At 38.2% G+C, this 21,703-nt stretch overlaps 1 long non-coding RNA gene across 4 annotated transcripts in view; it reads right to left on the reverse strand.

Annotated features, from left to right (window-relative positions):
* LOC123835684 (uncharacterized) overlaps window positions 1-21,250 on the reverse strand; it is a 282,269-nt gene extending 261,019 nt beyond the window's left edge. For 2 of the 4 annotated variants that reach the window (XR_010406594.1, XR_010406595.1), the window contains exons 1-3: window positions 21,129-21,250; window positions 6,371-6,503; window positions 3,745-3,868 (exon numbers count right to left, since the gene is read on the reverse strand). This is a non-coding gene — a long non-coding RNA (uncharacterized LOC123835684). The remainder of the gene's footprint in view (window positions 1-3,744; window positions 3,869-6,370; window positions 6,504-21,128) is intronic. The other 2 variants (XR_010406596.1, XR_006788804.3) reach the window with 1 other exon arrangement.
* Between the last annotated feature and the right edge of the window lie 453 nt (window positions 21,251-21,703).

Consider the following 21,703-nt stretch of genomic DNA (forward strand, 5'->3'; position numbering starts at 1 on the left):
GTTAATACTAAAATGGTAGTATCAAGTATGTCACTATGTAAAATGATAGGATAATAAATGTTTTTAGTTAGAATTAGGTTGAGTTGCAAGTGACAGAAAGCCCCCAAGTAACAATAGCTTAAACAGCATTGCAGTTTATCTCTCTTCCATACACATCCCTGAAGGAAGATCAGGATTTGGGGCTTCATGGTGCTAGGGAGCCAGGCTTCTTCTATCTGGTTACACTGTTATCAGTGGCCTTGACCCCATGAACCAAGATGGTAGTATGTGCATTCCAAGCAGCAAGATGAAAGAACAAAAAGAAACAAAGGCCCTTACATCCAAATTCCCCATAATACATACTGCACACACATAAAACAGCACTAATGCCATCATCTTATTAGCCCATCAGTCACCAGTCATACCTATCTGCAAGGCTCAGAAAAGGAATCTCTACTTTGAGAGACCCTGTGCTCAGCTAAAACTTGGATTACTACCAAATTTGGAAGACAATAAGTCTCTGCCACAGAATGCTTAATATTATCATCTGATAGATTTCTACTATGTGTCACTCAGAAAATCCTTTAACTTTTAAGGGTGTTGGGTTCCTAGTTATGTTGTTTGTAACCTGGAAAGCAATCCCTCACAAAAAGAATGTTATTTCTAATGGTTGGTTTACCAGACCAGTACACAAAACCTATTTTAGTCTACCATGTCTTTGAAAGATGGTTTTTCATGTACACTCAATAACCCCTTATTCCATTATTTTAAGGAAAAAGCATACATTTTTAGTGACTTTAGATTGTCTGTCCCTGTCTCCAGAGAAGGGCCTCCTGAAACAGCAAAGGCTGAAGGGAGATGTGGGTGTCCTACATTTGCATCAGAGAAAATACATTTCCTGTCTGGGGCATTAGTTATTCTCCAACTTGTGATTTAGGGAACACAAGATCCTAGTAAGGGATGACCACACTGTGTCCCATTTTAACCTATTCATACTTTGATTGTCATTGGAACTACACTCCTGGAGACCATGTGGTCTAGACATGATCCATGAAGATGGGTGCAGTGTTGAGCTATCCTGGAGCCCAAGGCAGTCCTCTGGCTTCACTCTGCCCCAGTTCCAGTTTTCACCAAATTCTACTGCAGGAATATTCAGTCTCCCATGAATGCCAGTCCTTGCCCAAGTCCATTACTGGCCTCATCTGAAGACTCCATGGTTATCTCTATGTGAAACACAACTACATCTCCAGAAATGCAGAGACCAAGAAGTAAAGGACAGAGCAAGACAAAGAGAGGGTAAAATTTGAAAACCATAGCAGTTGAAATTCTGTCATTTTGTGGACATGTGTTTTTGTACAGGACATAGACCATGAGGCATTTCTAACATATAGATCTTTGGAATGATTTAGTTTTGCAGTTTATATTTTTTCCTCCTCCTAAACACTTCACCATTGGTGACAGACATCTTTCATAATTATCCCTGAAAGCCTTGCTACTTTGAAAGCTATTGATTAATGTATCTGTCTTCCCCTCCTTGGAAACCTTTTCACTAGGCTGCTTGGGAGAGTTGATTTAAAAGTCTTCATATTTTCAAGCCCTCTGAAAATCTTTATTCAACTATATAGACCATATGGGGAAGAGAAATAAAGATTTCTAGGCATAACTTTTTTTGTGGCCTACTCTTTAGAAATTTGCTTTACTAACTGGCCAAAGGGCATGCCTAATATTAGCACAGCCTCCTTTTAACTCACTTTCCAATGGAGAAAGGCTGGGTGGCTTAGTCTGTTTACTAAAAAAAAAAAAAAAAAAAAGACAAAGTTCCTTTTGAAAGGTTGAGTTTTGACTTAACTTCAACCCCAAGAAAAGTCCCAGAACTTTCCTTTTAGTATTATAGAATTACTTTTTTAAATATTTCACTATATTGGTAGTTAGTGGGACAAATCTGTTCCTAACACCTCTTGCCACTTGTTGTGGGGAGGCTGTCATACTGTACACACTATCACAAGGTTCCAAGAATGCGAACAATTTGCAACAGTCCAAAATGACAGAAGGCTGAAAGCAAATGAGATAGGCACTTTGAGATCCAGGCTGCTTCTAGCAGAGTTATACCTGCCTTCTCCTCCAATAACCAAATAAACACTAACACCCTGCCCAAGGTGTTCCTCGACTTCCCTCTTTTTCCCTGGACATTCAATACCATTGAGCAAATCCTAGACTTCTCTGATTATGGGGTCTCAACTTCCTTTCCTCTCAAGGATTTAGAGATGTTCAAAAATCTATTTTCCAATGAGTAACTAAGGATTCAGAGCATAAGTATCTTCTACAGCACTTCTCACACCAATAAAATAGGTTAGTTGGTTTGTCCCTTGGTAAAAAAGTAGGAGTGATCAAAATGTTTGACAACACTTGAAATACAGCAGTCATCAGTCCAAATGGATACTGGCCAGTATGTTAGCTCAGCACATACCACAGAATGCTGGTCTTGTCACAAGTTGGGAGACATACCCTATGACTGATCTCCAGGTTGCAAGATTCCTCCCTTGTTACCATCTTTCTTAAAAAGAAGGCATAATTCTTTGTGGTCTGGGGCTCTTTATTTTAAAAGATTAATTCTTCCTTGTTCAGGAAGTTTATAACTGGTTAAGGCTGAGAATCTATTTGTAAATTCCAAACACATTTGTCCTTTGTAGAATGCCCCCTGCTTCCAAATCAGTCACCAAGGCTTGTCAATTCTACTTTCTAAATAGGCCCAAATCACTCTTGCATTTTTCTGCTCTGTGACTTAGGCCAGATGTGCATCATGTCCTGTCTGGATTTCTCCTAACCTCTCCCCTGGGTGGGCATGCCCTTCTAATCCAGCCTGTACATGCATACAGTGAGGGTCTTCTAAGCAGAAATGTGACTGTGTCACTTCGGTGCTTAAAATAATTAAATGCAGCTCTGAAGAAGGACAAAAGCCTCTAATATTTTCAGGCACTTTGTGATATTCCCCCACAATCCTCCCTCACTCCCCAATCAAAGGCCAGTGGTCTAACCAAGTCCAACTATGTAAAATTCCCTGAAGGTACAGCTCTTCCCCTTCCTCTGCATGAGCTGCTCCCCCAGTAGGGTATATGGGCTGGAGATCTTACCTGATCTCTCTAGGACTTTGTCCTCTACCATCTTAGAGTCTCACCATAAGACATCTATTGAGGTATTCTTTACTATCAGCACCCTGTATCTTTGTCCCAACACCTCCCCCTTAGTCTCTAGTAGGTTGGAACATATGACATCATTTTTATAAGTCATAAATGATAAAATATCAGCAATTTCATATAGTTCAACCTCATAGAAACCAAAATATCCTGTCCTGAAATGCAGCTCTTGGTCCTCACCTACCAGGTCCACTGTGAGATAGTTTCACATCATGGTTAAAAACTTGGATGGTAAACTCAGAACCGGGTTAGAGTTCCAGCTCAGACCACCAGCTGAGTGTGACCCTGGACAAGTTATTTGCCCTTCTGGGGCCTGTAGATGTTTCATCTATAAAAAATTAGGGAAAATAACAATGTCTTCTCCATAGAGAGGTGGTGAGAATAATTTGCATGAAGAGTTGAATTCACAGTAAATGCTTCCTAAATGGCAGTTATGGTGAGCAAATACAGCATCATATATGGCTCACTTTGTAAAATGCTCTAATGTTAATTGCTCTGTGTATAGCTTAACAATACAGCTCATTTGCAACAACTGTTTTATTGATGGACGTGATCTTGAAATCCCAAATACCTTCCTCATCGTTTAAAAGCCTCCATTCCCACTCAATGTTGATCAGGATCCTGGGTGGATGTGTCTACATGTTGTTTCCTTCTCTCTCCGTCCCTCCTGCAATCAATGAACTATCCATTATGACCTGAAATGATTGGAACAGAATTACTGAGGACCCCAGCACCTACCCCATTCCCTTTCTCAGATTCCCATTAACTCCTGAAAAAGTAATCAAAATACAGTATTTGGATAAGTATGTTAAGAGGCTCTTTTATTTGCCTCTTCACCCAAGTTTACCCAAGACAGCATCCCTGGTGTCCACAGTAAGTCATAAGATGGCCATGCTACTTTGTGGGGTGTATCCTGACTTGATCTCCATGTTTACAAGGCCATGTGGAGCCCCAAGCTTGGATCCGCAGATGACTACCCACTGACTCTTCTCCCTCCTCCACAGAAAAATATACCCACAAAGTAATCTGGGCAGCCCAGGCTGGTTCCAGCATCTTAAAGCACATCACATCCACCTTTTACTGTTTGTCTTTCCTGACCCTTAGCAAAGGCCCATTGGAATTGGAACATGTGGTTCTCCTCTTGCCTACTTCAGAAATGGCCTGGTGATATCTAGGTCTTCTCTGATTTTGAGGAAAGACTGTTACCTTTCGGAAACCCTTCACTTTGAAGTTCAATGTGTGGGAGAGAAAGACATACATTCTCCTAGGTGACTCAAAGCCCAAGTGCAGGGGAACCACAGTGCCAGCTAACCTGAGCTTGTCCTTCTGTCCTAAGCTTCCTGACTGGTTCTGACTTTGTTTGGGCCCCTGTTCTGATAACTGGCCTCCATGTGGTCAAGGTAAACAGGCCCCACCTGTTCCCAGTTGCGCTAATACTGTCTTAATCATTTGCCTGACACCTCAGGTCTAAAGGTGAACACCTGCCTAGCTCCCACCAGCCCTCCCAAGGACCACGGCCTCCATCTTGGATCCCAACCAGATTCTGGGTCTATTCTAAAAAGAGCTGTCTGCTGTATGATGTGGCACAGCATGGGAAATGGCTGGTGTTCACTGCTGGAGACAAGAGAATTAGCCATCCCAAGACAGAGGACAAGAGGTGAGAGAAAAAGAGGAGAGAGGGGAAAATACCATCCAGGAAAAAAAAAAAGAGGGGAGCTGAGGAGGATCTATCCAGTACTTAACTCTTCAGCTTCAAATAGCTTTGAGGAATGAAATACAACTTGATTTTACCCACATGATCATTGGAGGAATCCCAGGGCTTTCAGAGAGAGAGTGCGCACGTGAGCGAGCAATATCAGGAGGCAACAGTTACACTAAGCATTCCTTCTCAGCTATTAATTTATTTTTAATAGTGTGCACCTGTGAGCCAGCAAGACACTCCCAATTACTGCCTTAAAAAAACGTCTAACTTGTTTCTACATCCTTGCTTCCTTTTTAACTTTGCCAAAATGCATACCTTGGAGGAATGGGTCTTCAGCCTGATCTCAACCACTGTGACAACTGGTGTCCCTGGCGTTGTGCCTGAAGAGTCCCAGGGGCTGTACATGGTAGCCCTGCACTTGATTCCATGATCTCTCCCCCTGTATAAGAACCTTCTCTTGTTTGGGTCAGTTTTCTGGGTCTAATCAGGAAGCATCCAATGTAGATCCTCAATTCTTTATCAAAATCTTGTTAAAATATGAATTTACCACCATCTCTCCTATTTCTATCACTCTTTCTCCTGGCAGGATTTGCTTCCTGTAGCAATCTATCTCTTACCTCTGCCACTGGTAATTCACTGAGATGTACATATACTAATAATAATGGTGCTAAGAGTTTTATAGGTATTATCTAATTCTCACAATCTGTCATGCTGCTAACTCTAGACTTCTATTTCTAGCAATAGGACAGAAAAGAGACCTTGGAAAGCCTCTTACTGCAAAACAACTAGAAATTATTTATGAAGTATAACAAGCAGACTTGTCAATACAAATCCGAGCTAGTGAGAAACAGAAGGAATTCCCCGGGAGTGAAAACAACAAAGAAGCTGAAGGCCAGGGTGGTCAGCAAGCCCTAACAGCTTTGGCTACCCTATGGTGTGGGCTGGTCTCCCCAGACAATGGGTATGGGTTTTAATAGCCATTTTGGGAAAGGAAGACTAAGTCTTGAGCTCACTCCAGGTAGAAAGTTAGAACTTAAATGTCTGTATTAGAAAAGAAGTTAAAAAAATCAATAATCTAAGCACTCATATTAAGAAATTAGATAAAGAACTGCAAATGAAATCCAAAGAAAGTGGAATAAAAGAAGTCCTAAAAAGCTGAAACTAACCATACCAAACACATGCATGCCGCCTAAAGCACGTTGAAGATGTCTGTCAGTGGAAAGAGGGAATTAGAAAAAATACTGTCCACTGGCAAAGGAAGACTGCAGAGAAACTTGCCTATCTTGGCCTGGTTTTGGATTAGGACCAAAAGGCTCTTGGAATTCATAAACACGGGTCCTCCACTGGCTCAGGTCAGGTCAGATCAAGTAAACAACAAACGAATAAATAAGCATAGACAAAGTTCCTGGTTGGCAAGGCCCCTAGAGCAACCAGCAGAAGCAAATGTAAGGCCTCTGACACAGGACAGGCCTCCAAACATGCTGCATCTACTTACCGGCAGGGAAAAACTAGCCTAAAAAGCTGTCACGTTGAGTCACTCCTCCAGTCCTCCCGGCCCACCTCCACCTCCATCCTTAAAAGCACTGATTCTCCAAGTGTGGTACTGGGACCAACTGCTTCAGCATCACCTGGAATTTGTTAGAAATGCAAATCATCAGGCCCAGCCCCTGACTCAGGAACTCCTAGCAGTCTGTGTTTAACAAGATTTCCAGGTAATTTTGATGCACTCAGTTTGAGAAATTTATACCCATTCTTCCTCCCTGAGACTGCCACCAAGACAAACACATTCGGTAAATTCCAGTAAGATTAGGAATTATTGCTCTCGACCTTAAGTATATCTTATACCTACCAAACCTTAACAAATATAATTTTTAGAACACTAAATAGAATTTCTGTTTTTAAATCATTGAAACACATGAGTCATTCTTTTCATGTTTTTTGTTCATTTTTAAATTTTAAATCCAGTAGAGTTAACATACAGTGTTAGTCTTTCCATGTTTTTTATACAATAAAGCAATAGACCCTTTAAATACGTAGGGTTTCAGCTTAAAAAATGAAATCTTTGCCCATGATTATTTATAATCTATTTATGTAATAATTAGCATATGACTGAGAGATACCAATTACTTTAACATGAATAGAGTAGGCATTTACATAAATTATAATGCTAATAATCTTCTATTTTCAGTCCAGAATTTGGGTGTATGTGCTGTGTTTTTACTTGGGTAGAAAGAACCACTACCTCTTAAGTAAAATGAACATTTGTTCTGTTGCTCTGAATACATGAATAATTTTGAAATTAGGACATTTTGCTTGGGACACAACTAACTCATCTGGTATGTCTGATTCTTCACACTCTCAGTTGTTAGTTCTTACTTATAGTTGTTCATAGCGTTTATTTCAACTTTATGCAGATATAAAATGGTGACAGCTCTCATTAAAAATAAGAATTTTATTTCATAGAGTCTATGACATCATGTTTTCTATTCCATATTGTTATTTCATCAGAAAACATGTTCCATAAATTCTTCTGTGTCATATTATCAATAAGACAGAGACGACTTGCTGCTTTAAGCAGGATCTTAGGATACTGCGGGGGTGGGGGGGGTCCTTTGTATTGGTAGAGCTACTACAAACTAGAGTTTATTTGCTCAGTTCTAGGAATCTAGAATTGAGGCAGATAGTTTATTTTAAAATAATGAGGCCCCGGATATCTTGCCTAATTTCAAGATTTCTGACTATACAATCAGTGATCAGAATGGTTGTTTTTTTTTTTAAGATTTTATTTATTTATTTGAGAGAGGGAGAGAGCATGGGTGGGGGGCAGAGGGAGAGGGAGCCTCCCTGAGCAGGGAGCCAGATGCAGAACTCGATCCCAGGACCCCAAGATCATGACCTGAGCTGGAGGCAGACACTTAACCAACCGAGCCACCCAGGTGCCCCAGAATGGTCTTTTATACCATCTGCTACCATTCCTTCCACTATGCACAGGGAAGGTCTATTGGCACATGTGCAATAGATGTAAGAGCATAGTAGTTCTAGAACTGCCCTAGGTGGAGCAAATGTTGCTAGGCATGCCTCCAGCTCCACCCAAGCAGTCCTTGCTGGGGACTGAGTTTCAATCTGAGTCTCCTCCCCCACATCTCCTGTTCCTTAAAACTACTCCCTTGGTTGCCTCAAATGTATTATCTATTCTCCAGACCCAAAAGTCAGGCCTTCTCCTCTTGACAGAAGGTATTTGACCCAGGACATCCAGGCAAATTCTGGCCCCTGTCATTCCATCTCCCCTGGCAGAAGGATGAGTCATCACAGAGAACAGCTCCACCTCTACTACCAAAATTATACACATCCCCTATACCTCTCACCAGCATCAACATCTCCTTCATTTCCTTTTCCTTATCTTCAAACACACATCAACAACCTCATCAAAACGCCAGTGGGCCATGAACATCATCAACACCATCATTATCATGATCTGCAATGCCATCACTGTCTTCCACATGCTAAGAAGTGGTCTGATACGTTGCCAAAAGAAAAGGAGCTCTGAAGTCAAGCTGAAATACTTTCAAATTATGGCTGTAGCTCTCACCATGTGTGAGAGTTTGGGCAAGTTCCTTCCCTTGAATGTTATTCCTTGTCTGTAAATAAATGGGGATAATACCTTCCTCATATGGTTTTTGCAAAGATTAATAAAGTACATAAAACCTCTCACACAGTAGAAAATCCTATAGGTGCTCAACAAATGCTGGTAATTTTTTTTATATTGTGGGAACTAAATAAACACAGAACCAGTGACTGAACAAACAAATGAATGGACAAAAGGAACCGGATGTTCTTTTTTTTAAGATTTTATTTATTTATTAGAGAGGGAGAGCACAAGTGGGGGAAGGGACAGAGGGAGAAGGAGAAGCAGACTCACTGCTGAGCAGGGATCCCAACAAGGGGCTCAATCCCAGGACTCCAGGATCATGACCTGAGCTGAAGTTAAGACTCACTGAGCCACCCAGGCACCCCAGAAGTGGATGTTCTTAAAGAGCATTTCATCGAGGTGAGAGGTTGTCAAACACTTAGTTGTTGTTGTTAATAGCAAAAACCTTGCTTCAAGTAAAATCTAATGCAGAAAGTCAACACTGAAAACAAGAAAAATTGAGCTGTTTCAATTAAAGCAAGAGTTGGGGTCCTATGGTCCTTTTATTCAGACCCCTTTGTTCTCTTCACTGCATACCAGGTCAACTTTGTCCTGAAACTCCAAAAACGGCAGTCTGAAAACCACAGATCTAGGCTATATTCTCTAAACTAAATTTTATTATATCCTTTATCTAGATTCCACATATTTTTTTGTCAGTTCTATTTTCTCTTTGTTAATAATCTAAATGAAATCTTTATCATTACATCTTCTAACTTGTTGTTGATACACAGGAAAGCTGCCTTTGTAGACAAGTAAATTCTCTTAAAAATTCTTCAAATGTGGGGCGCCTGGGTGGCTCAGTTGGTTAAGTGACTGCCTTCGGCTCAGGTCATGATCCTGGAGTCCCTGGATCGAGTCCCGCATTGGGCTCCCTGCTCGGCGGGGAGTCTGCTTCTCCCTCTGACCCTCCCCCTTCTCATGTGCTCTCTCTCATCCTCTCTCTCAAATAAATAAATAAAATCTTAAAAAAAAAAATTCTTCAAATGTTTCCGTTCATTCTCCTGGGATTTTCCAAGTATATAATCATATTGCTTATGAATGATTTTTTATCTCCACCTGGCCAATATTTTTAATCTCATATTTGTTTCATGTTTTAGAGTATGCACCATAACCTCCAAAATAATGTTACATAAAAATGGTCATGATATGCATCCTACTTTAGTTCTTGATTTTAATTAGCTTTCTTGTACACCAGTTATTCTCTGTTTTGTTGGTGGGGTCCCAACCCTCTGAGATTTTGATTTTATTGGTCAGGAAAGGTCTTGGGCATCAGAAGGTCTTAAAAGCTCCCCAGGTAAATACCTAGTAGTGCAACTGCTGAGTCATAGGGTAGCTCTATTTTTAACTTTTTGAGGAACCTCCACACTGTTTTCCAAAGTGGCTGTACCAACTTGCATTCCCACCAACAGTGTAAGAGGGTTCCCCTTTCTCCACATCCTCCCCAACATTTGTTGTTTCATGCCTTGTCAATTTTTGCCATTCTAACTGGTATAAGGTGGTATCTCAATGTGATTTTGATTTGAATTTCCCTGATGGCTAATGATGATGAACATTTTTTCATGTGTCTGTTAGCCATTTGTATGTCTTCTTTTGAGAAGTGTCTGTTCATGTCTTCTGCCCATTTTTTGACTTGATTGCACTACTGGGTATTTATCTCAAAGATACAGATGTAGTGAAAAGAAGGGGCACATGCACCCCAATGTTCATAGCAGCAATGCCCACAATAGCCAAACTGTGGAAAGGGCCGAGATGCCCTTCAACAGACAAATGGACAAAGAAGATGTGGTCTATATATACAATGGGATATTACTCAGCCATCAGAAAGGATGAATACCCAACTTTTGCATCAACATGGACAGAATTGGAAGAGATTATGCTAAGTGAAATAAGTCAAGTAGAGAAAGTCAATTATCATATGGTTTCACTTATTTGTGGAACATAAGGAATAGCATGGAGGAAATTAGGAGAAGGAAGGGAAAAATGAAGGGGGGGAAAGGAACCATGAGAGACTATGGACTCCGGGAAACAAACTGAGGGTTTTGGAGGGGAGAGGGGTGGGGAGATGGGTTAGTCCAGTGATGGGTATTAAGGAGGGCATGTATTGCATGGAGCATTGGGTGTTATATGCAAACAATGAATCATGGAACACTACATTAAAAACTAATGATGTACTGTATGGTGACTAACACAACATAATAAAAAAAAAAAGAAAGAAAGAAAGGAGGTAAAAAAAAAAGTTCCCCAGGTGATTCTTATGTTCAGAGAATTGAGACCCCCCGCCCCCCCAGCCAGCTGATTTACCATGGAGTATGATGTTGGCTGCTTATTTGATATAGAATATCCTTGCCATATTTAGGAAGAATTTGCTATTCCTATGTGTCTAGGGTTTATTTGTGATTCTGTTCATTTGTTTGTTTTTTAGTTTAGAAATAGTGTTGCAATGATCTATTGAGATGATTACAATATACATATATTCTTATCAGATATATTAAAGTGATGAATAAAACATCCTTGTATTCCTAGGTAAAACTCAACTTGGCCATGGTGGATTATTCCATTATTGTTCTGAGTTCAGTTTGCATTTATATTTATAATTTAGAATGATGCCTTTTTTTATTTGTGTGAACATGTATAGTCATTATTTTGGGTAGAGTTCTAGAAGTAGAGTTGCTGGGTCATGTGATAAGACTGTTTCATTCTTAAAGAAGTTTTCATATTATTTTCCAAACAAACTTGTTTTAAGAGAGAAACTCAATTTGTATATCATACATGTGATCTTGTTTTGTATTTATTTTTCATTAAAGTGAAAATCTTTCAGAAATTGTTTGATCAAAAAATTAGGTCACTTGTTTTTTCCAAGATTTAATTTTGAAACTTTATTGCCAAAATTGTTATAATACCTTAAGGCATGATTTTTAAAAAAACTACCTCAAAACTGCCATTTGATATTAGATAATGTAAAACTTCTCAAATATTTATTTGTATAAAACTGGGATTACAAGTTTTTGAAGTCAATATCTAAAAGGTTCTCAAATTCATTGCACCTGAAAATATTACAAACATTGCTGAAATTTTCAGCAGCTTTTCTTCATGAATGATTTATCCATTAGGCACAATTCCTGACTTCCAATACTGTTTAAAACATTAAAGAAAAACCAAAGGCTCTACTTATATTGGACAATAGACTTTTAAACAAAGAGACAAAGAAGGAAACTGTATAATAATAAAGGAACAATCCAACAAGAAGATATAACAATTGTAAATATTTATGCACCCAGTGTGGGAGCACCCAAATACACAAAACAATTAATAACAAACATAAAGGAACTAATCAATAATAATGCAAATAGTAGGGGACTTTAACAAACCACTTATATCAATGGACAGATCATCTAAGCAGAAAATCAACAAGAAAACAATGGCTTTGACACACTGGACCAGAAGGATTTAACAGATATATACATAACATTCCATCCTAAAAGAGCAGAATACACATTCTTTTAAAGTGCACACAGAACATTCTCCAGAATAGATCACAAAACAAACCTCAACAAATTTAAGAAGCTTGAAGTCATACACAAGAAAAAAATCTGAAAAGACCACAAACACATGGCGGTTAAATAACATGTTACTAAACACTGAATGGATCAACTAGGAAATAAAAGAAGAAATAAAAAAGTACATGGAAACAAATGAAAATGAAAACACAGTAGTCCAAAACCTCTGGAATGCAGCAAAAATGGTTGTAAGAGGGAAGTATACAGCAATACAGGTGTACCTCAAGAAGCAAGAAAAATCTCAAATAAACAACCTGATCTTACATCTAAAGAACTTTTAAAATAATAACAAATGAAGCCTAAAGTCAGCAGAAGGAAAGAAATTATAAAGATTAGAGCAGAAATAAATGATATAGAAACTGATATAAAATGATATAAAAATCAGTTGAACAGATCAATGAAACCAGGAGCTGGCTCTGGTTCAATAAAGTCAATAAAATTGTCAATAAAATTGGTAAATCTCGGGTGCCTGGGTGCCCCTGAAGGGTTAAGCATCTGCCTTTGGCTTGGGTCATGATCCCAGGGTCCTGGAATGGAGTCCCACATTGGGCTCCCTGCTTGGAGGGGAGTCTGCTTCTCCCTCTGTCCCTCCCCGCTGCTTGTGCTCTCTTCTCTCAAATGAATAGATAAAATCTTTTAAAAAATTGATAAATCTCTAGTCAGACTCATCAAGAAAAAAAGAGAAAGGACTCAAATAAATTAAATAACAAATGAGAGAGGAGAAATAACATCCCAACCTCACAAATATAAACAATTATAAGAGAATATTATGAAAAACTATATACCAACAAATTGGACAACCTAGAAGAAATTAGTAAGTTCCTAGAAACATATAAACTACCAAACAGAAAGAAATAGAAAATTTGAACAGACTGATAACCAGCAAAAAAAAAAAAAAAAAAAAAAAGAATCAGTAATCAAAAAACTCCCAACAAAAGTCAGACCAGACAGCATCACAGGTGATTTCTACCAAACATTTAAAGAAGAGTTAGTACTTATTCTTCTCAAACTATTCCAAAAAATAGAAAAGGAAGGAAAACTTCCAAATTCATTCTATGACACCAACATTACCCTGAGACCAAAACACCACTTAAAAAAAAAGAACTACAGGCTAATATCCCTGATGAACATAGATGCAAAAATCCTCAACAAAATACTAGCATACTGAATCCAACAATTCATTTAAAAAATTGTTCACAGGGGGCACCTGGGTGGCTCAGTCGGTTAAGCGGCTGCCTTCAGCTCAGGTCATGATCCTGGGGTCCTGGGATTGAGCCCCGCATCCCACTCCCTGCTCAGCGGAGAGCCTGCTTCTCTCTCTCCCTCTGCCTGCCACTCTGCATACTTGTGTGCTCTCTCTCTCTCTCTGTCAAATGAATAAATAAAATCTTTAAAAAAATAAATAAAATAAATAAATAATTGTTCACGATCAAGTGGGATTTATTCCTGGGTTGCAAGAGTGGTTCAACAGTCACAAATCAATCAATGTGATATGAGAAAGGATAAGAACTATCAATAAGAGAAAGTATAAGAACCATATGACCACTTCAATAGATGCAGAAAAAGCATTTGACAAAGTATATCTTCCATTCATGATAAAAAAACCTCAACAAAGTAGGTTTAGAGGGAACATACCTCAACATAATAAAGGCCATCTATGATCAGGTCATAGCTAAAATCATCCTTAATGGGGTAAAACTGAGAGCTTTTCCCCTAAGGTCAGGAACAAGATAAAGATGTCCACTCTCACCAGTTTTATTCAACATAGTACCGGAAGTCCTAGCCACAGCGATCAGAAAACAAAAAGAAATAAAAGGCACCCAAATTGGTAAGAAAGAAGTAAAACTTTTACTATTTGCAGATGACATAATACTCTATACAGAAAACCTGACAGGCTCCACCAAAAAACTGTTAGAATTGATAAATGAATTCAGTAAAAGTCGCAGGATACAAAATCAATATACAGAAAACTGTTGCATTTTTATACATTAATAATGAAGCAGCAGAAAGAGAAATTAAGAAAACAATCCCATTTACAATTGCACCAAAAATAAGGTATCTAAGGATAAACCTAATCAAAGAGGTGAAGACCTATACTCTGAAAACTATAAAAAAAAAAGATGAAAGAAACAAAGATGATACAAAGAAATGTAAAGACATTCCATGCTGATGGATTGAAAGAACAAGTATTGTTAAAATGTCCATACTACCCAAAGCAATCTACACATTTAATGCAACCCCTAACAAAATACCAATAGCATTTTTCACAGAACTAGAACAAACAATCCCAAAATTTGTATGGAACCACAAAAGACCCTGAATAGCCAAAGCAATTTTGAAAAAGAAAAGAAAAGCTGGAGTCATCACAATTCCAGACTTCAAGTTATACTACAAATCTATAGTAATCAAAACTGCACAGTACTGGCACAAAATAGGCACATAGATCAATGGAACAGAATTTAAAAACCCAGAAATGAACCCACAACTATATGGTCAACTAATCTTCGACAGAGCAGGAAAGAACATCCATTGGGAAAAAGACAACAAATGGTGTTGGGAAAACTGGATAGCAACATGCAAAAGAATGAAACTGGACCACTTTCTTACATCATACACAAAAAATAAATTCAAAATAGATTAATGACCTAAACGTGAGACCTGAAACCATAAAAATCCTAGGAGAGAACACAGGCAGTAGCTTCTTTGACATTGGCTGAAGCAACTTTTTTCTAGACATGTCTCCTGAGGCAAGGAAAACAAAAGCAAAAATAAACTACTGGGACTACATCAAAACAAAAGGCATTTGCACAGAGAAGAAAACAATCAACAAAACTAAAAGGCAACCTGCAGAATAGGAGAAGATATTTGTAAATGACATATCCAGTAAAGGATTAGTATCCAAAATATATAAAGAACTTAAACACTCAACACCCCCAAAATAAATAATCCAATTAAAAATGGGCAGAAGACATGAACAGACATTTCTCCAATGAAGACATATAGATGGCCAACAAACACATGAGAAGATATTCATCATCACTCATCATCAGGGAAATCAAATCAAAACTACAGTGAGCTACCACCTCACACCAGTCAGAATGGCTAAAATCAACAACACAAGAAACAACAGGTGTTGGCGAGGGATGTGGAGAGAAAGGACACGTGCACTTTGGTAGGAATGCAAACCACTGCTGCCACTGTGGAAAACATACGGAGGTTTTCAAAAAGTTAAAAATTCAGCTACCCTATGATCCAGCAATCACACTACTGGGTATTTCCCCAAATACAAAAACACTAATTCAAAGGGATAGATGCATCCCTATGTTTATAGCAGCATTATGTACAATAGCCAAGATATGGAAGCAGCCCAAGTGTCCACTGATTGATGAATGGATAATCTCAGGAAACAAACTGAGGGTTGCTGGAGTGGTGGGGGGGGTGGGAGGGATGGGGCGGCTGGGTGATAGACATTGGGGAGGGTATGTGCTATGGTGAGCGCTATGAAGTGTGCAAGACTGTTGAATCACAGATCTGTACCTCTGAAACAAATAATACAATATATGTTTTTTTTTAAAAAGAAAAAGATAGCAGGAAGGGAAGAATGAAGGGGAGGAAATCGGAGGGGGAGACGAACCATGAGAGATGATGGACTCTGAAAAACAAACTGAGGGTTCTAGAGGGGAGGGGGGTGGGAGGATGGGTTAGCCTGGTGATGGGTATTAAAGACGGCACGTTCTGCATGGAGCACTGGGTGTTATGCACAAACAATGAATCATGGAACACTTCATCTAGAACTAATGATGTAATGTATGGTGAGAAACATAACAATAAAAATTAAATTAAAAACAAAGAAGATGTGGTATATATCTACAATGGGATATTACTCAGCCATAGTAAAAAGTGAAATCTTGCCATTTGCAACATGGATGGAGCTAGGGAGTATAATGCTAAGCAAAATAAGCCAGTTAGAGAAAGACAAATACCATATGATTTCACTCATATGTGGAATTTAAGAAACAAAGTAAAGGAGCAAAGGGGGGGAGAAGAAAGAGAGAGTGAGACAAATCATGAAACACTCTCTAGGGGCACCTGGGTGGCTCAATCGTTAAGCGTCTGCCTTCGGCTCAGGTCATGATCCCAGGGTCCTGGGATTGAGCCCCGCATCAGGCTCCCTGCTCAGTGGGAAGCCTGCTTCTCCCTCTCCCACTCCCCCCTGCTTGTGTTCCCTCTCTCACTGTCTCTCTCTCTGTCAAAATAAATAAATAAAATCTTTTTTAAAAACCACTCTTAACTATAGAGAACAAACTGATGGTTAGTAAAGGGTGGGTTAAATAGGTGATGGGGATTAAGGAGTGTACTTGTGATGAGCTTACAATATCACTTGGGTGATATATGGAATTGTTGAATCACTATATTGTACACCTGATAGAACACTGTATGTGAAAAAAATTTAAATTAAAAAAAATAAATTTAATTTAAAAAAAGAAAAACCAAAGTATACATTAGTATACTTAATTAAATTCCTGGATTTTCTGATATTTTTGGTATCAGGAAATTAAACTTTGTACATATATGTGAATGACATATTTTTATGTATTCTGTGTCCCATTTTAGTACTAATAGCAGTAATAATTGCATTATGTTTAAGGGGTGTCTGCTATGTTCAGACACTGTTCTAAACTCTTTATACAATTACTTATTCATTTCTCAGTCTTACACATTTGAGAACTGAAGCACAAAAGGGTTAAAAATTGTCTTCCTACAACGAGAACATGGTGAAACAGGATGTGAAACGGGGTACGTTGGCACTAGAGGACACGCTTTAAGACACTATTTCATGCCACCTCTCAATGCCATCACATGCCACCTGTGTGACATTGGGAGCAGACAAGCTCCTTAACCTCTGAATTTCTTCAGTTTGCTCATCTGTAAAATGAGGATAATAGTAATCCCTCCCTCATTGGGTCCGTAGGAGAATTACGTGGATTAATTGTGAAACCACACCTGCCATGAGTAAGAACTAAGTAAGTGTTGGTTAAAAAGATACCAGCCAGGCTATCTGGTCCCAGAGCCTTACCCATTGGTTCTGGTGTCAGGGTAATCTAGTTTTTATTTATTTATTTATTTATTTATTTATTTATTTATTTATTTATTTATTTATTTAGGTTGTGCTAGTTCTAAAAAATGACTTGAGTAGCTTTCATTCTTTTGCTACTTTTTCTGAAATCAGTTTTAGTCATTTATATTTTCTCCCAAACCATTCGTTTTCCATTTTATTGGCATAGGTACATAGGATTTTGTTTTTAAATAATAAAAAGCTCTATAATGTTACCATATTTTACTTTTCTAATTTTGTTTGCTTTAATTTTCTGTTTACAAAAAAACAAAAAAACACTAGTCTTAATTTTACTGATTTTGTTTCTGTTTTTTTTTTTTTTTTTTTTTCAAGAAAAGGTCCCTGTATTTATAGAAAGCATATAACACCTTAAATTTGCCTGTGTACAACTTTGATCATATCCAACAATTTTTTACTGGTGCAATTCCTAATCAACCTGGTTTTTGGGTGTCACCCTAGTCACTTCATTCACGGTGTGCTCTTTTCTGGGTCACATTTGTTCTCTCCCGAATTGCTCTCAGGCTACTGTCACCTCAGGGGTTTCTCTTCTAAGACTCTTGATTCAGTTTATCTACTTCCAACATATGAGGATTGTTGTTGTTGTTGTTGTTGTTGTTTTTTAAGACTTTATTTATTTGACAGAGAGAGAGCACAAATAGGCAGAGTGGCAGGCAGAGGCAGAGGGAGAAGCAGACTCCCCACTAAGCAGGGAGCCCAAAGCTGGACTCGATTCCAGGACCCTGGGATCATGACCTGAGTGGAAGGCAGATGCTTAATCAACCAAGCCACCCAGGCTCCCCCGCAACATATGGGAATTGTACATAACTGCAACAAGGGAAGGAAGATTAAATTTTCATGAGTTTTCCTGATCCAGTTACATGATCCAGGCTTACAAAGTGACAAATGATAGTTCTTCCACACAAACAAGAAGTAATTACAAATACAATAAAAGAATTGGTGCCATTTGCCCTAACAGAAGAAAAGGGAGTGGGAGGAGAAGGGAAGGAAGGAAGGGACGGAGGAAGGAAGGAAGGAATAAACTTAACAAGGAACATGAAAGAAATATAAAGAAGACTTTCAGAAAACTTTAAAACTCTTCTGAGAGATATTTTTTAAAAAACAGCTTGAATATAAACATAGAGCTATTCCTTGTATTGGAATAGGAAAAGTTAATATTGTAAGAATGCTAATTATCTCTAAATTAATATGTTAATTTGTTGCAACCCCAATAAAATATTGAATTTTTAAAATCAGAGCAGCTGAATCCAAGATTATTGTATAAATATCAAAATTCATGCTTAGCCAGAAAAAATTTTCTGAAAGGAAGCATAAGAATTAAGCAAATTCTACCAGATAATAAGGTATGTTATAAAGCAAATGTGGTTAAGCTAAATGAATAAATCAGGACAGAGAATCCAGAACTAGACTCAAAGGCATATGCAAATTTAGTATATAACCAAGGCAATATTTCAAAGCAAATGCATTTTTCAAATAATAGTAATAATGATATTATTCATAAAGTTATAATACTTTTCTTTAAATGTTTAATTTTTATTATGTTATACTTATTATAATATTTGTTATAAATGTTATTCATCTTTTTTATAAAAATGAATCTGTAAAATCCTAGGAAAAAACAGGGAAGTTATTTTTATATTCTGGATTGGGAAAGGCCTTTTTAATATTTGCTGATCATTTCTGATCATTGCTAAGAAATTTTTAAGCACTTGAAATATATTTATTTAATCCTCACACTATGTTATAATGTCCATTTTGGCACAAAAAAAGTGAAGGAAACTTGGCTTTTGTCCCCATAGCTCAAGCTGGAAGTACATAGTCAAATAGTTTTACTCTAGAGCTTGTGTTCTCAACCATTATAACAACTGACAACCCCCTCCCCCCGACAGCCCCGGAAAAAAAGAAATGAAGATGGAGCCTAGTGGCAGGTCCTGGGCTCAATCCCCCCTTGGCCTTAAAACATGGGCTGTTACTGACTGCCTATGTCCACAGATGCATCATTGTTAGCACAGGTATACAAATGTCTTGGCATTATTGTCTAACCTATGAACAGGTAGCAGGATGGTCCTGGTGCCCATCACCAGGAAGTGAGAAGCAGGTAATGTGATGTGTGAAAGGCAGTCTTGTAGGCTGGCAAAGTAATTATGCTGGACCTGGCAGGACCTTATGCTGGAAATATAAAATGCCATTGTAAACAACCTATTTTTTTCCCTCCAAGAGGAAGAGAAAGCTGAGGAGGCAAGCTTACCCAACATCTGCAAGTGGGATGGCTCCTGGCATGCTTAGTTTAAAATATATCTATTGTGTGGATCAAAGTAAACTAAAATTTACTTATGTAGGATTTATGTGTCAGAGGGCTCATTTTTGTCCATCTTCCAACACAGTAGTCTGCAGAATTACTTCAAATCTTACCTCACTGCCTACCCCAAGTTATATTCCAGATGAAGAAAATATTTCTTATATAAATCAATCTATAAAGTCCTACGAGAAAACATGGGGGAATTGTTTTTATAATCCAGAGTGAGAAAGATCTTTCTAAAATAAGGACATTAGGTAGTCAGTTAAGCGTCTGCCTTCCACTCAGGTCATGATCCCAGGGTCCTGGGATCCAGTCCCGTTTCAGGCTCCTTGCTCAGCAGGGAGCCTGTTTCTCCCTCTGCTCCCCCTGCTTGTGCTCATTCACTCTCACTCTCTGATACATACATACATACATACATACATACATACATACATACATACATACAAAAATAGGGACATTAAGGGGTGCCAGGGTGGCTCAGTCCAGTAAGTGTCCAACTCTTGGTTTCAGCTCAGGTCATGATCTCAGGGTCCTGAGATCGAGCTCCCTGTCAGGCTCCGTGCTCAGCAGGGAGTCTGCTTAAGGATTCTCTCTCCCTCTCCCTCTTCCCACCCCTGCTCACGTACATGTGCATACTCTCTCTCTCTAAAATAAGTAAATAAATTTTTTTAAAAATAATAAAATAAAATAACATTAAGCTCAGATATTATGATGGTAGAGAAAGATAATTTTTACTATATTGAAATTTTAAAAATTTTGTATAGAAAAATAAAGTCAAAAAGCAAATGAAAATCAGGGAAAATATTTGCACCACCCATAGCAGACAAAAGGCAAATTTCCATAATGCTTGAATTGCTTCTTTAAAAAAAGACATACCACAAAACAAAACAAAAATCCAATAGAATGAACAGAGGACACAAAAAGGAAGTTCATCAGAAAATAAATATAAATGGATTTTTTAAAAATGTAAAGATGTACAACCTCATAATTTTAGAAAGCAATTTAAAATAAAAATGAAATACACTATTCATCTATTAGAAAAAAATCTTTGCTAATGCACAGTATTAATAAGGGAAGAGGAAAAAGACATTTCAGACATTTAATAGGCTAACTAGTACATCTTCTTTAGAGGACAATTAAGTATGATAATGGTAATAATAATGGTAATAACTTATATTTACTGAATGTTTGCTACATTGGACAGACACTAGTCTAAATGTCAGATATTTTCATTTAGTTATTCCTCATACCAACAAAATGAAGTCCTTTCTATCATCATCCCTATGAGAAAACAAAGGCACAGAAGTTAAGAAACTTGCTCAAGGTCACATGTGTAGTGAATGGAGTAGCTGGATTCAAACTAAGTCTGGAAAAGTCAGTTTAATTATGCATTCATTAGGATTAGGTTTGACTGCACGACACAGACAAGAAAATAACTATGATTTAAACAAGGTAAAAGTGTATTTCTCTCCCAAGTAAATGAAATCTGGAGGTGTGCAGTTCAAGTCTGGTAGGGCAATTATATTCTATGAAGGGCTCAGAAATCTAGTTCCTTCCAGTTCTCTCTCTACTCACCATCCAAAGCGTGTGGCCCTGGAGCTCCTGGTCCAAGGCAGCATGTAAATTACATCAAAGAATAAATAACAAAGGACAAAGGCATGCATCAGCTGTCTCTCAAGTTTCTCAGAAGCTGCCACATGACTGACACTTCCTCTTATATTGCTTTGGCTGCAAGGGAAGCTGGGAAATGTAGTCCTAATTCTGAGTAGCCATCTGCACAGCTAAGCACAGGTAATAGCCATGAAAGGAAGGGGGTAGGGGGGTTGGAGGTGGAGGAAGGTCTTTCCCGCCTGCTGACACTGCAATTCCAGTTCTAAGAAATTTCCCAACATTTATGCAAAAACATATTACAGATCTTCCTCGATTTACTATGGAGTTATCTCCAGATACACTCGTGGTAGGTTGAAAATATTCTAAGTAAAAAATGCCTCCAATACACCTAACGTACTGAACATCGTAGCTTAGCCTAGCCCACCTTTCATGTGCTGATGGTTGAGAGACAGCATCTAACACAAAATCTATGGTACATTAAAGTGTTAACAGTCTCATGTATTTCTTTGAATACTGTGCTGAAAGTGAAAAACAGAATT

Source organism: Mirounga angustirostris, unplaced genomic scaffold (assembly GCF_029215605.1).
Source record: "Mirounga angustirostris isolate CCGP_5_RB_7025 unplaced genomic scaffold, mMirAng1.0.hap1 SCAF_12, whole genome shotgun sequence".
Classification (NCBI taxonomy): Eukaryota; Metazoa; Chordata; class Mammalia; order Carnivora; family Phocidae; genus Mirounga; species Mirounga angustirostris.